At 38.4% G+C, this 15,764-nt stretch overlaps 1 long non-coding RNA gene across 1 annotated transcript; it reads left to right on the top strand.

The window, feature by feature from the left end:
• The first annotated feature begins 10,822 nt into the window (after positions 1-10,822).
• On the top strand, positions 10,823-12,456 carry LOC129425401 (uncharacterized). The gene is made up of 3 exons (XR_008638134.2): positions 10,823-11,130; positions 11,258-11,501; positions 11,873-12,456. It is a non-coding gene; the product is annotated as an uncharacterized lncRNA (long non-coding RNA).
• Positions 12,457-15,764: the final 3,308 nt, after the last annotated feature.

The following is a 15,764-nucleotide window of genomic DNA, read 5'->3' as shown; positions in this document are numbered from 1 at the left end:
ATTAAACTTTTTTTAAAAAAATGGCATATCCTGGCAACTTTTAAATATCTTAGAGTTAAATATCTTTGACAAAACAAAGGGAAAAACTTGCTGTCAGCAACAAGCTTTAGGAGATCATAATGACTATTGTTATTATGCATAGCTGTAAAACGGTTTGCAAAAAAACATATATGTGACCCTGCTGGACCACAAAACCAGTCGTAAGGGTCAATTTTTTTAAATTGAAAAATTATCTGAAGGCTAAATAGGCTTTCCATTGATGTATGGTTTGTTCGGGTAGGGCAATATGTAGCCAAGATACAACGATTGGAAAAGATCAATATTGAAATGATTGCATTTAAGAGTTTAAAGTTCAAATAACATATCCTTAGCAACGTATTTACTAATGAAAAGTGTTGTTTAAGCACTCTTTACTAGCTTACTGTTATAATGATGGTGTTAACCGAATACATAAAAACCACACTTGAATGGGAATTCCCCAATCCCCCACAATACTAATGATTTTTGGCATTAAATAAAAATATGTAATTTTGACCAATGCTATGAATTTTTGGCTTTTTCTAAAAAATATACCTGCACATGGTCCCCCCACACGCACACGCATATATATATATATATATATATATATATATATATATATATATATATATATACTCACCGGCCACTTTATTAGGTACACCATTCCAACTGCTTGTTAACGCAAATTTCTAATCAGCCAATCATATAGCCGATATCGAAGGGTGTGGTATAGTGTGCGTTCCTGTTGTCCAATCAGCACTGACATGATGTCATCATCCTGCGGCCCTGGAGCGGTTGGTCGCATGACATTTACAGTCCAGGTGACTGGCTCAAAAAGTTCTGTGGTCCCATAGGGAAAGTTGTCAGATTAAAAATCGTGTACTTCCAAGGTCCCTGTGTCAGCCAAGCAACTGCCACTAAGATGAATGGGAATGCTAACGAATAGCTTTCTACCAATACTATAGACCTCCTTGCTCTATTATAGCAGAAAAGTAATAAACTGAGAAACAGCATGTTACAGAAATAGAGTGAACTTTGTAGCATCCCTGTTTAAAGTAAGAAACTTCTTAACACTTTTAGTAAGAAACTGAAAACACTATCACAACTTTTTTTACAGTTAATGAAATCATCTGATACACATGCAAAATTATGGAAAGTGTATAAATAAAATTGAACTTAACTACAATTGAATTAAATAGTGCATATACTGTATTTTTTATTACACAAGACTCTAAAATGCTTCAATCGGATTGGCCATTCGGGACATTGCAAATAATTTTGACAGGTACAGTTTAATATTACACAAAAAGTAAACATAAATATGTCTTTTATTAACATGACATTATATTTACAAATGATCAAACAAAATAGTATGTTTGTGACACTTGAACGTCTTGTCTTATCTTAGAACCAAAAGTAAATGGGTTTTCCGCAGGGAAGGTCTGTATTCGTTAAAAATGTGCAAAAAAAAATCAAATTAATATTTAAAGGAAAACCCCAGTTTTTCAACATTTAACTATGTTCTTACCTCAACTTAGACAAATTAATACATACATATCTTTATTCAATGAGTGCACTTAGTCTTTGTACAGAGCATTGTGAATGTGTTAGCATTTAGCCTAGCCCCATTCATTCCTTAGGATCCAAAAAGGTATTAATTTAGAAGCCATCAAACACTTCCATGTTTTCCCTATTTAAAGACTGTTACATGAGCAAACTGCTGCAAACTAAGTGCTTTTCCGCCATCCGTCATTTTTTATCCACTTAAAAAATCACCACATTTTATTTAGTGCCACAATACTTACTCGTGTAACTACACAGGCCCGGATTGGCCATAGGGAGAACCGGGAGGATTCCCGGTGGGCCGGTCTGTTTTTTTTGGCAACGAGGGCCGGTGTTGTCATGCCACCGGGATGACGCGTATTTGCGGGTGCAGGGGCGTCGCACCCGTGGGGGATGTGGGTGTTTTAACACCCACACTTTTCCTGGTGAGAGGGTTCAACACCCACACTTTTTATGCAGTTTTGCAAGAACGCCTTATTAAAGTCGCTCCTCCGTTTCTCTGGCCGCTCTGTGTCTGCTGCGCTGCGCTGCCCTTCTCCCCCTCCCCTCTCAAACATGACGCCAGCTTTGAGTATTACCGGCTGATGATTGGCTGTTCTGCCTTAAGTCCCGCCTCTCTTGGTGGGTTAGATTGATCGGTCAGCTCCGTCAGCTCGCGCTGAGGAGGCGGGAACTTTGTTTAATTACATCTCCATTTTTCAGGTAGGCTACTTTGAATGAATGTTTAAAAACTTTATTAAACACTTAAATAACTCTATGTATGCTTTTGAGGATTTTGAATAAGCTTGATATGTATTTGGGACTAATACTAATTGGGTTATTGTTCAGCAGCTGGCTAAATTGACGAGGATGAGGGATAGATTGCAATTGTTTAGCAGTGTATTTATGGGTTTATTCCTAGTGCAATCGATTTGATATTTTGAGCATTGTTTGTTGATTAGCTGAATACTTTGTTAATACTACCGGTTGTGTATGATTGTACTTGTTGAGGAGAAAAAATGAGAAATGATGACATAGTTCTTCAACAGGTATGCAAACAATGAAAGAAAAGTGTAGCCTATATTATTTTAATGTAAAAACGGTAAATTGTTACATTATTTAGGCCACCAGAGAAAAAGCTTTTCAGGGCACAATTAGCAAAATTTAGCAGTCACAGTCCTGTCAGACCCATGTCACTATCAAGCTTACCATTATCTTTTTGTCACGCAGTATAAATAAGATACAGAAAAGAAAGAGGCAGGAGAAGATTGACACCTTTTTCAAGAGAAATCCTGTAAGTGAAGTTGAAAGCTGGACGTTGATAAATGTTGACATTAAACAACAGTAGCCTATTACCATTATATATTTTTGGATTAATTTAGTATATTACTTTTTAAGTTTTACTAAGGTTTGCTAGTACCACAGCCTTATTCCTTTATCACTGCACCCTTGTTTAGGAGATGAGGTTGCTGGAGGCATCAGTTTAAAGAGAGAGAGAGAGAGGCACAGAGTTTCACAGGTGAGCAATGAAAAATGAATGTTACAGTTTGAGAAAGAGGTCTATGAAAGAAGAGAGGATGTGTTTGTGTCATGGGTGGTGCTTAATTCCATCCCAGGTGCACATACGCGTGTTTCTGGTGTGTTTATATCAAATTTAAAATGTTATCCATCCCCCACACTTTTGAAAAGCTTGCTACGCCCCTGTGCGGGTGAGAGATGTCCCCGCCGCTTTATGCACAAGTTGATTGTGTCCCGAGTCCCGACCACTTATTGGAAGAATTCTTGCATTAGGGTGCATTGACATCTAAAACGCATGGGAAACGCAGGACGTGCCGCTGTCTTCTGGTTTTCAAAGCGCTTACTTGAACACGAGTTTTGTTTCAGACGCGTCTATATTGAGTGCGCTTGCCGGCCGCGCGTCTATATACAAAATAAACTTGAGCGCGTCTTTTGAGTGCGCTTGCCGGCCGCGCGTCTATTATATTTTAAATAAACTTGAGCGCGTCTTTTGAGTGCGCTTGCCGGCCGCGCGTCTATATTTTAAATAAACTTGAGCGCGTCTTTTGAGTGCGCTTGCCGGCCGCGCGTCTATATTTTAAATAAACTTGAGCGCGTCATTTGAGTGCCCTTGCCGGCCGCGCGTCTATTATATTTTAAATAAACTTGAGCGCGTCTTAATACAAACGGGCTGGCCTCTAAACGTATTTTTTTTTATCCAAGTCATAGATGAATTCTCTATGAATAGTCATTATTCATCGTTTATTGCAAGAGGAACAAAAATCTATTTGATGCAAAACTCATTAGTTTCAAAAGTATATCCATGATGTTTTCTTTTTTTTTAACACAATGTAGGCCTACGTTATTTAGCAATAGACATGATCTAAGTACTAAAAAAAAGATACAGATTATTTCCATTTGTTTCCAATGCATACTTGATAAATCTTGCTTGTGTATTGTATATCAGGGGTTTCCAAACGTTATCAACCCAACAGTTAATCTCAAGACTCACCATTTTTTAGAAATAGAAATATAGAGGAAAATACAAACACGTTTGTTTCCTTTAGTTTTTGAATAAGTTTACTTTAGTAATATTATGGTCTTATGGTAGGGCTGCATAATTATGGCAAAAATTATAATTGTTTACTGCATTTGCACGGAATATGAAATTATATATTTGAAAAATACAGTGAATTGCAAGGCTGCAGAGAACAGTGCACTACTGCAGACTTATACTACTGAGGGTTTAAAGATATTATTTTAATACTCAGTCGTGAACTAAAGTGGGCCGGTCTAAGGCATGAAACTCCAGGGCTGAAAATGAGTCCCACTCCGGCCCTGTAACTACACATGTAACAGTCTTTAAATATGGAAAACATGAAAGTGTTTGGTGGCTTCTAAATTCATCCCTGTTTGGATCCTAAGGAATGAATGGGGCTAGGCTAAATGCTAACACATTGATGACGCGCTGTACAAAGATTAAGTGTACGCATTGAAATAAGATAGGTATGTAATAATTTGTCTAAGTTGAGGTAAGAACATAGTAAAATATTGAAAAACTGTGGTGTTTTCCTTTAATGTTCCTTACCTTATTTATGAGGTAAATAGTCATGTAATAAGCAGGATGATGTACAGGCAGCTTGTTATCGCGAAATATGCCCCGACAGTGTGATCAGGACTCGATGCGAAGCACGATTTCTGCGATAACAACCTGCTGCCATACATTATCCCTTACATGTTGCATATATAAAAGTACATTACAGTTATTCCGGACTTATAACTTTTTGCATATTTTGTATAATTATTGCTTTTTTGATCCCCAATATGTACAGTATATGCATATATACCAGCCCAGTCTCACGAAATTACGTAATTTTTTTATTCTTTTTTTCGTAATATTATCACGAATTTCCGCGTTTTTTCGTGACCATATAACGAATTCCTGTTTTCGTGTGATTATCATGTATTGGTAACTCAACTGTTTTGTCCTATTTTTCTTACCATTGTCGATTCGGTTTAGGGGTAGATTTACTTAAAATGACATCCCAAATCCAACTCTAACCCTAAAGCAAGGCGACATATAAAAAATAAATCAGAAAAAATATTATAAACCAGTAAAGTAACATTCTAATACAAGCACCAAATCTAACCCTAAACCGAAGCAACAATGGTTTTAAAATAGGAAAAAGCAGTTGAGTAACCAATACGTGATAATCACACGAAAACAGGAATTCGTTATACGATCACGAAAAAAGAATCAAACAATTACGTGACTATATCACGATGGGTAGCAGCATATGCGCGTGTGTGCCTGACATTGGGTAAGAAAGAGTTAATATGTAAGACAAAAGTGAGAGTGAGCTGTGTATGAGTAAACGTAAGAGAGAGGAATGGCATGCATGTGTGGGAAGTGGTTTTGGCTTGACCAGTAATGATCTCCACACGCACAGGACTCCAAGACCCTCACAGTATAAAGATCCTCCTTAAACAGCATCTGCCTCAAACATAACAACCTGGACTATATCAGTCCAAATTAAGCCTCGGGAACACCACTTTAATTTAAACTAAACACAATTTCTCAAACTCCACTGGCATTCACGCCAATCCTTTTTATATTCAAGACAAAAGGCCCTGTGTTAAATTAAAGGAAGCATCCAAAATAGAAATCAACAATCAGTCACTCACTATGTTTCCTTCAATATCTCTCAAATGAACGTGTGCTTCAGAGGCAGGAAGGAACCAGGAAAACGTGCACTTTTGACACCTGGAAATGACATGCACTCGCATCCTGGCGTACGGGTGTTTCTTAAAGATTTGTATACGGAAAATGCACGAGGACAGGAACCCTGGTTCAAAGTGCACGCATGTGTGCGAGCAGGCATTTAAACCCTGTTGTTGTTTTTGTGATGTATCGTGTGAGGAGAGAGCGCTGTACTCCTCTCGTACGAGCAGCTTGTCAAATGAGAAAGTTATGAGGTTGAAATTCCACAAGACTATATAAGGATTTAAGTAGTAACTGATGTAACTCTACTGAGGGTCAGGGCAGGGCGACATTCACATTCCAGATCTGTTGGTGAGCTGAACCCGCTTTCAAAACTTTTCCCTGACTGTGGATGTGTTTGTACAGTAGTAATTTAGTAGTATTTCTAGAATTAAGCTAATATAATGCATCCTCATGTTTTATTGAGGTTAACTTTACTGCGGGGTTACCGACACCAATTTTTAAAGTGTAAACATACTAAAAACAAATTTACATTTACCTCATAAAATCTATTTGACAGATGTTATTAAAACTAAACCTCATAATGTAGACATAGACTCCTAAATCTATGTGACTGTTATACAATAATAAAAAAACGACTAATAAATCCACATCATGATGCTTTATGACTTTATAATAGACTATTAGCCTAAATGTAGGATTTTGCCAGTTACCAAGTGAAAAAACAGTCAACGCTCATTCACGGCACATTAAGGTCAAGTGTGTCATTTCTGTTTCCTATACCAGTGGTTCTTAAACTTTTTCGGCGTGCGGCCCCCCTATGTGCCCCCTCAAAAGAAAACTTAATATTAAATAAACATATTAAATTATACAATGCAGTGCTGGTGTTTGTAGCCTTATTTTTCTGAGATTTCATTACACAGAATTTATAAATTAATTTATTTTATAAAATGTCATAAAACTGTGGCTCACAGCTCAGGGCCCCCAGTTTGAGAACCAACAGATAGCCCCACCCTAAACCTAGATAGCCACGTCCCAAAAACTTTTGTTGACTAGTCAGGGTGTCCATAAAATACACTCACCTAAAGGATTATTAGCAACACCATACTAATACTGTGCTTGACCCCCTTTCGCCTTCAGAACTGCCTTAATTCTACGTGGCATTGATTCAACAAGGTGCTGAAAGCATTCTTTAGAAATGTTGGCCCATATTGATAGGATAGCATCTTGCAGTTGATGGAGATTTGTGGGATGCGCATCCAGGGCACGAAGCTCCCGTTCCACCACATCACAAAGATGCTCTATTGGGTTGAGATCTGGTGACTGTGGGGGCCATTTTAGTACAGTGAACTCATTGTCATGTTCAAGAAACCAATTTGAAATGATTCGAGCTTTGTGACATGGTGCATTATCCTACTGGAAGTAGCCATCATTGGATGGGTACATGGTGGTCATAAAGGGATGGACATGGTCATGCTCAGGTAGGCCGTTGCATTTAAACAATGCCCTATTGGCACTTAGGTGCATAAAGTGTGCCAAGAAAACATCCCCCACACCATTACACCACCACCACCAGCCTGCACAGTGGTAACAAGGCATGATGGATCCATGTTCTCATTCTGTTTACGCCAAATTCTGACTTTACCGTCTGAATGTCTCAACAGAAATCGAGACTCATCAGACCAGGCAACATTTTTCCAGTCTTCAACTGTACAATTTTGGTGAGCTTGTGCAAATTGTAGCCTCTTTTTCCTATTTGTAGTGGAGATGAGAGGTACCCGGTGGGGTCTTCTGCTGTTGTAGCCCATCCGGTTGTGCGTGTTGTGGCTTCACAAATGCTTTGCTGCATACCTCGGTCGGTTATAACGAGTGGTTATTTCAGTCAAAATTGCTCTTCTATCAGCTTGAATCAGTCGGCCCATTCTCCTCTGACCTCTAGCATCAACAAGGCATTTTCACCCACAGCACTGCCGCATACTGGATTTTTTTACCTTTTCATATCATTCTTTGTAAAAGCTAGAAATGGTTGTGCATGAAAATCCCAGTAACAGAGCAGATTGTGAAATACTCAGACCGGCCCGTCTGGCACCAACAACCATTCCACGCTCAAAATTGCTTAAATCACCTTTCTTTCCCATTCTGACATTCAGCTTGGAGTTCAGGAGATTGTCTTGAACAGGACCACACCCCTAAATGTATTAAAGCAACGGCCATGTGATTGGTTGATTAGATAATTGCATTAATGAGAAATTGAACACGTTTTTCTAATAATCCTTTAGGTGAGTGTATTTTGACAACCAGTATTTCGAGGGCTACAATAATACTATTAAAAGTAATCAACCTATGAATGCCCATGAAAGAAGAAATCCTCTTAAAGGGGAAATATCATGAAAATCTGACTTTATTCATGTTCAAGTGCTATAATTGGGTCCCCAGTGCTTTTATCAACCAAGAAAATGTGAAAAAGATCAACCCAGTTACTTAATTTTGGTAAACCATTCTCTGCAAACATGTGAAAAATAGGTCATTGAAATTTGGCTTCCTTGTGATGTCAAAAGGGGATAATACTGGCCCTTAATCTGCACTATCCAACCACGACACTGCCATTTAGTGCAGAGATCAACTCATTTGCATTTAAAGGACACACCAAAAAATGGCACATATTTACACCTACAAAGTGGCAATTTTAACATACTATAATAAATTATCTATTTGGTATTTTGAGCTAAAACTTGGCATATGTACTCTGGGGACACAAAAGATTTATTTGACATCTTAAAAAAAGTCTTGTGAAATGTCCCTTTTAATAATAAATGAGACATATCCCCTTTAATAGTGTTCCTGTAGCTCAACTGGTAAAGCATTAGCAATGCAAAGGTCATGGGTTTGTTTCTCTTCGATCACACATACCAACAGTGGCAGCCGGTGACTTTTCAAAATATGTGTTCGGAGTGTCTTGTGTGTGGCTCGTCATGTCAAAATATGCGTTTGGTGCGTCATGTGAACCATGTGCATCATGCGTCATGTCAAAATACCAGACGCTTCTGTTTTGTTTTGACAAGCTTTGCATTGTGTGACCTCGAAAAAGAAGTCACCAGCCGCCTCGGCATACCGATAAAAAAAATATAGCTTGAATGCACTGTAAGTCGCTTTGGAAAAAATTGTCTGCCAAATGCATAAATGTAAATATGTATAAATAAATTATAACTGATATCATATGTCTGCGTACACCTGCTAAATTATTGTGTGGCCATCACAAGTCAGCATCCCTTTCATGCACTAGCTCGCCATACAGCTCTAATTGAATGTCCCTCGCCTCTGAAAGGTCTAAGTGAGAGAGACATCACTTAAATAGAGGCAGAACGAGATGAGCTACTGTCAGACTCCTCCGAGCGTAGCCAACATTGTCATCTCTCCCAACCTAGCCTCACGTGCGCTGATGTGCATCTCGGAATGACAAGATCTTCCTGTTTCTTCCCCCTCCGGAGTCGGTCGGTATCCGGGATGCATCAGTCCTGGATCACTACGCTCAATCAAAACCTGGTCAAGGAAAAGCTGCATAATGCGACAGATACAATGTCTCTGTGATGCCGTCTCGTCAGCCTAGTGCCAAAAGAGACAGGCGCTCTAAATGAATGATTGGAAATAGAGAGAGGTAGACTTCCAGCTCGGCTGTATTAAATATAATCCCCGCTTTGACCCGCGGGTTGCCCATGTTTGATTAACCGGGCGTAGTTTTAATTAGCCGGCCCTCGGATCGAATGAAACGCACGGCACACGTCCTAATGAAATAAAACGATCAGAGCCTCTGTTGATATTATCATCTCGTTTCATTTTGATTGTTTTACCTGCCATCCTATCTCTCCGCTCATTGCCCTCCATTATAAGACAGTTGAGGCAATTTAACCCAAATCAAAGCGGAGACAAATAGATAATAATTTTTTGTGGTTATGTAATGTCATTTAAAGCCTAATGCAATTTATAACAAACCTGATCATGTCATAAATCCACAGATGGTAGTGTCTTCATTTTCTACATCTTTTCTTGTTGTACACACACTGCCCTCTAGTGTGTCTGAAAGTAACGGCGTCGTAAGTCTGGAGCTGTCAACGGGTGACACGCATGCCAATGCATCTCCTGCAAACTCTTTGACAGGCAAGGCCATTTTGCTGGTGCCATTCAAGGACGAAACAGAAACCGCAAACAAGGCTGCGCTTCTCTTGGAAGGCACAATTATTTGATCATTGTACAGTGAGAGATGTTTACTAGGGAGTGTACTTAATGTTAGGAATATAAATGTATAAAAATCATAATTTGCTTAGTTAAATTGTATGAATTGTATGCTGGTAAAAGTCTACCCGTTTAACTCTGGTATTAAATACATAAACAATATAAATGCATTCTTAAGCACTATTTTAATAATTTGCATACATGAATATTTCCTTGCAGTTGGGAAATATAAAATTGTTTGTAAGTACGTATTTACAATACTGTAGTAGCAGACTATCCTGTGTGGTCAACAAATGTTTCCCCATGAAACCATTATCGTTTTGTTGGGGAAAAATAGCTGATGTCTTTTATAAAATTCAGTCTGCCGACTCTTAAAGGACCAGTAAAGACTAAACAATAAAAAGCAGCCGTAAATGAAACCCAGGAGACGTTGATTTTCATTTTTCAAAAACAACAGGAAGGTCATCTGAGGATACGCTGAATGGAGACGCTCGAAAACACGTGTACGTCACGTTATGGCTTGCTCTCCTCTCATTGCCGCGAGTATGTTCTTTTGCTAAGGGGAAAACCACTCCTAATTGACCACTATTATGTCGTAGTCGACTTAACTTCTTCTCCAAACAACAACGTTTAAAAAAAACTAACAATAGAGCAAAGACGTGTTGTTTCAATTGCCTAAAAAAAGAGAAATTTAAAATGTTACTGTTTATAGATAAATGAAACCTGATTTTAGGGAAGCTGGGCATGATTGCATAACTCTGCACAACAGTGCATCTTTTTCTCATTTAGAGAAATAAATGTGTGGCAGACGTCTTGTGACTCGAATTTCAGCTTAACATGTGAAACTGAACACTGAAATGTGTTGTATAACAGAGCGTGGCATTGCATTTATATTTATATTAAAACATATACGGGTTTATTATGTATAGGCTGAGGTGAGGTGTTTCTCTAAAAAGCATTGTGAATATAATCTCCATGTCAATCTGTCCATCTGATCCGCTTGGTTTTTATTTCCTCTTTGTTTTCTTCGACTGATTGATTTTAATTTCGGAAACGGAAGGTTGCTGTTTTTAGCTGCATCTGTAAAACCGAAAGGTCGCATGAGGATACGGTGACGCGAGGTAAGACTGGAAACTTTCTCCTTTCTCTTTTGAGATGGAAAACACTGTACTGTATGAAGCACATTTATTGCCCAATCAAGACCTCAAATGTTCCAGATTTAAAATAGTTGTTTTCTCTCCTGTTCAGCACATGGACAAGGAAAACATTAACCACCGGAGTGTAAATGAGATCAAGATGGATTTTGATATCTGCTTTCTGTTTGCAGCCGGCAAACCGCAAGATTTCCGAGCCACTGAGAGCGAAGTCCAGGACACGAGGAGCAACGCTAAATGAGATTTCCTGTAGCGAAGCGCTGGTTGTGGCTAAAGGCATTAAAGAAGATCAAATCTTATAAACCTCGGCTAGTAGGATTTGATGTGCATTACTGACAGTGAGAAATGGCCTGTTTGAAATATAATATAGCACTTTAGGCATGAAAGATAGCTGGGTGGTTACTAGCAATGTTCATAGTGTTTTCAAGAATCGGACGGCATTTTATCAGCCAATTGAAAAGGTGGTGTGCTGGCTCTTCTGATTTTTTAGGAAAAAAAGACAGAGTAGACAAAAGGCCAGGCTTTAAATCAGGGTCGGCTTACTACTCCCAAATTATTTCCTGGGGGACATTTTGAGTCTTATTGGGAGTTGTATATTCTTATTGAGTTGTATTCATGCTATTGCATTGACTTTCACAGTATTTGTTTTTTCTACTATGGAAGTATGGAAGTTACTTATCATCAAAATATCTTTCTTTGTGTTTGACAGAATACACACAGGCCCGGATTGGCCAAAGAGAGGGCTGGGAGAATTCCCGGTGGGCCGGTCTGTTTTTTTGGCCATGAGGGCCGGTGTTTTCATGCCACCTGGTTGAAGGTTGCTGTCCATAGCTGCCAGCACTCACGCGTAAATTGGGGATAGGAGGGATGGGATATGTCCCCATCGCTTTATGCCGAAGTTGATGTCCCGAGTCCTGTCCAGTTATTGGAATAATTGTTGCATTAGGGTCCATTAACGCATCTAAAACACACGAAAAATGCAGGACGCGCTGTTTTCTTCTGCTTTTCAAAGTGTTCGCCTGTGAACTCGAGTTTTGTTTCAGACGCGTTTATATTTGGGTGCGCTTGCATCGCGTCGATTTAACTCTTTCCCCGCCAGGGTTTTTAAAAAAAATTGCCAGCCAGCGCCAGCATTTTTCATGATTTTCACAAAAGTTTAATGCCTTCCAGAAAATGTTCTTCTTTAAATATATAAACAAACCATATATCAGATGAAAGAACAGACCCTCTGCTTTCAAACAAAAAGAACCCGTTTCATCCTACCTTCATTAGTTCTCTTGTAATCACCTCTCAAACATGGGTATGTTTCTTCAAAAACACCCAATTTTGAGCAAAAAGCTGAGATAATTCCATTTTTGTGAAGGACTTTTGATAGAGATCAGATGCAGAGCGATCTTTAAAACATACACAGAGTTCTTTCTTTTTCACATGAGGCGCTACTTCCGGTTTGTATAAGTTGCGCCACCTGGTGGATAATAGCGGTATTGCGGAAAGACGGAAAATCTCGTCATTGGCGGGGAAGCGTTTTCTCTTAATTGACGAGATATCTCGTCAATGGCGGCGAAAGAGTTAAAATAAACTTGATCGCGACTTGATACGAACGGCCTCTAAAAGGAAAAGGATCAACAAACCGTTTTATTTTAAATCTAGGTCATAGATGTAACTATGAATCTTCTAATAGTCATTATTCATCGTCTATTGCAAAATAAACACAAATCTATTCGATGCAAAACTCATCAGTTTATTGGAAAAATAAGTTTCATATGAATATGATTTTTTCTCAAGTAAAACAAAATGTTGAAAGTTTGTTATATAGTTGTTCTTTTTTGACACAAAATAAGATTTTTGATCTGTTTTCCATGCATACTTGATAAATCTTGCTTGTGTATTGTATATCAGGGGGTTTCCAAACCTTTTAAACCCAACAGGTCATCTCAAGACCCACCATTTAAAAAAAAATAGAATAGAAATATAGGGGAAACGAAAAACACATTTGTTCCCTTTCAGTAGTTTTTGAATAAGTTTAATTGAATAGTATTAAAATACTTTATGGTAGGGCTGCACGATTATGGCAAAAATCATAATTGTTAAGTCTATTTGCACTGAATTGGAAATGATATTTTTGAAAAACACAATGAATTGCAAAATACAATGAACAGTGCACTATCGCAGACTTATGTAAGTCATTTTAGTAAGTCATGAACTAAAGTGGGCTGGTATAAGCCATAAAACCCATTCCGGCCCTGCTCATACAGGTTCAGACCAACATGAATTTTCATTTTTTGGTGAACTATACCTTTAAGGTTAGGCATTTTAATCGGGATAGCATCTAATTGGTTAAATTTAGGTTGGGAGGCGGTTTGAACGCAGCTTTTTTGACAAAGCAATTATTCCATAGACAACAAAAGATGTTCATTTAGGGATCGTCTTACCTGACAAATTCATTGTGATCTATGTGTGAAAGCAGGGGCATCAATAATGGGGGGGTGGTAATTGGGAAAGGTGGTACAATTCCCACACACTATTGGGGCCCACTAAGATCATTTTTATAAGTAGTAACAGTAGTAGGGGAGTGGTAGTGGGCTGAACCTCATATTTTTTCAAAGGCACCCCTGTGTGCAAGGTCCCAGCCTTATCCTGTTACCTTCCGCAAGTCCTTTGAGGACATTTAAGGCATTTTCACACAGAGATTATGGAAAATGCGTCCGGGATCATTTTATATTTGCTTACTATCCGTGATTTCTCTCTCGAGATACTTTGAGCGTGCATTCTTGTTTATAAAAAAAAGATTATAACAACGATTTCTCACTGCAGGCATAAGCCGTGCGTAGTGTGAGCAGTGCGTGAGAAGAGCGTTTGCCACGCGTGGCCATTGTGCTTTTAGACCGACTGCGTTTGCAGCCCATACTGTGCAGTGTACCAACAGTATAAAAATCTCAAACTCACATTACTTTATTTTACATGCATTTATGAGCAAAACCTCTTCAATCAGCCCAGTCACACAAAGTTACGTACCTATAGTCACGTAATATTTTGATTATTTTTCGTGATACTGTCACAAATTTCCGCGTTTTTTTTTTTTTTTTTTTTTGCATTTTTTCGTGTTTCATATTTTCTTACCATTTTCACTTCGGTTTAGGGTTAGATTTACATAAAATGACATCCTTACCCAAAAAATGAGGCGAAAATGGTTTAAAAATAGGAAAAAGCAGTTGAGTGACCAATACGTGACAATGAAACATAAACAGAAATTCGTGACACAATCACGAAAAACCGTGGAAATTTGTGACAGCATCACGAAAAAGAATAAAAAATGATGTGACTATAGGTACATAATTTTGTGAGACTGGGTAGATACAATACGCTTTTTGACTGTCACTGTAATTTATATAACAATGATTTGTTTAATTCACATTGTTTTCGTGCTGTTCTGGTCTGTGTAATGACAGATATAGACATATTTACACAATACACAATGTAGACATAAAAAGCCCATGCCACATTATCTGTTTCTCTGAAGTTTACAATAAAAGTAAAGGTTTCACTTAGTGATTGACAGCATAATGTGACCAATCTTGTTCCCCTTTAACAGTTTAAGCATAAGATTTAGATTTATAGATGTATCTGCTTAAAGATGTATAAGGTTATAAAAAAATATGAGGATTAATGTGAACAGTGTGTTTTAAAAAAAATATAGCTTTCTTTAAAATTGCTAAATTCATGACTGTTTAAAATCCACTTGACATCACATTCATGATTTTATTCAATTCATATAGCGCTGTTCACAATTGTTAAATTGCTTTTCATTAATAAAAGCAGGAGAAAACACAGAAAAATTGGTGGACAACATAAGAAGCAGAGCACACAGCTAAGATAAACTGTACTAGCGAGCGTAGTAATAATGTTATGGTAAAATGACACTTTTTCGCGTCAATCCACAAGCATTTAAACCATAAACAAAGCACTGTCAGTTTCATTGAGCGTGAGCAACGCAGTAAAAATAGAGCCGACGGCGAAACCATCGCAGCACTGCTACTTCAGCGCCGTTCCTGCCACGCAAGCACGCGCTGCTGACGCGTGCGCTGTGCATGCTTTAACTTGTTAACCTGGTCGCCTCAAAAAAAACACACACTGCTCACGCATGCATGTGAAACACCCATAAAGGAGAGCATGATGCGTTATTCTGTCATGCTGGTGAATGATCTCAGCTTCAGTACGGATAGTGAGGAGCTCCCTGATCTCTGCTTCAGTGCAGATTGCAGACATTTCTCGTCAGGAATGTTGATCTGCGTTTAAATCCCTGTGTCAAAGAGCTGAACCATAATTTCTGGTTGCGATTACACATGCGTCCTCACTACGGCACGGCCCTTAGGGCATTGTTTCTGTGTCTTGTTCACGCAGAATGGTCCTCTTTGCGGGAGCGATCCCAGAACATATACGTGACGTGTTTGTGTTCACACTGAAGACTCTCTGCCAATTTTACGGAAATTTTCTGGGACCAAAGTGCTGTGTGAATAAAGTGTCTTATAAAGTTGAAATTAGCAAGGTTGAATTATGCAAAATACTTTTACATCATAAAAGAATATGTCCTGTAAAAATGC

This window comes from Misgurnus anguillicaudatus, chromosome 25 (assembly GCF_027580225.2).
Source record: "Misgurnus anguillicaudatus chromosome 25, ASM2758022v2, whole genome shotgun sequence".
NCBI lineage: Eukaryota > Metazoa > Chordata > Actinopteri > Cypriniformes > Cobitidae > Misgurnus > Misgurnus anguillicaudatus.
The sequence above is the reverse complement of the archived record's forward strand: the minus strand, read 5'-3'. Positions and strand labels throughout refer to the sequence as shown.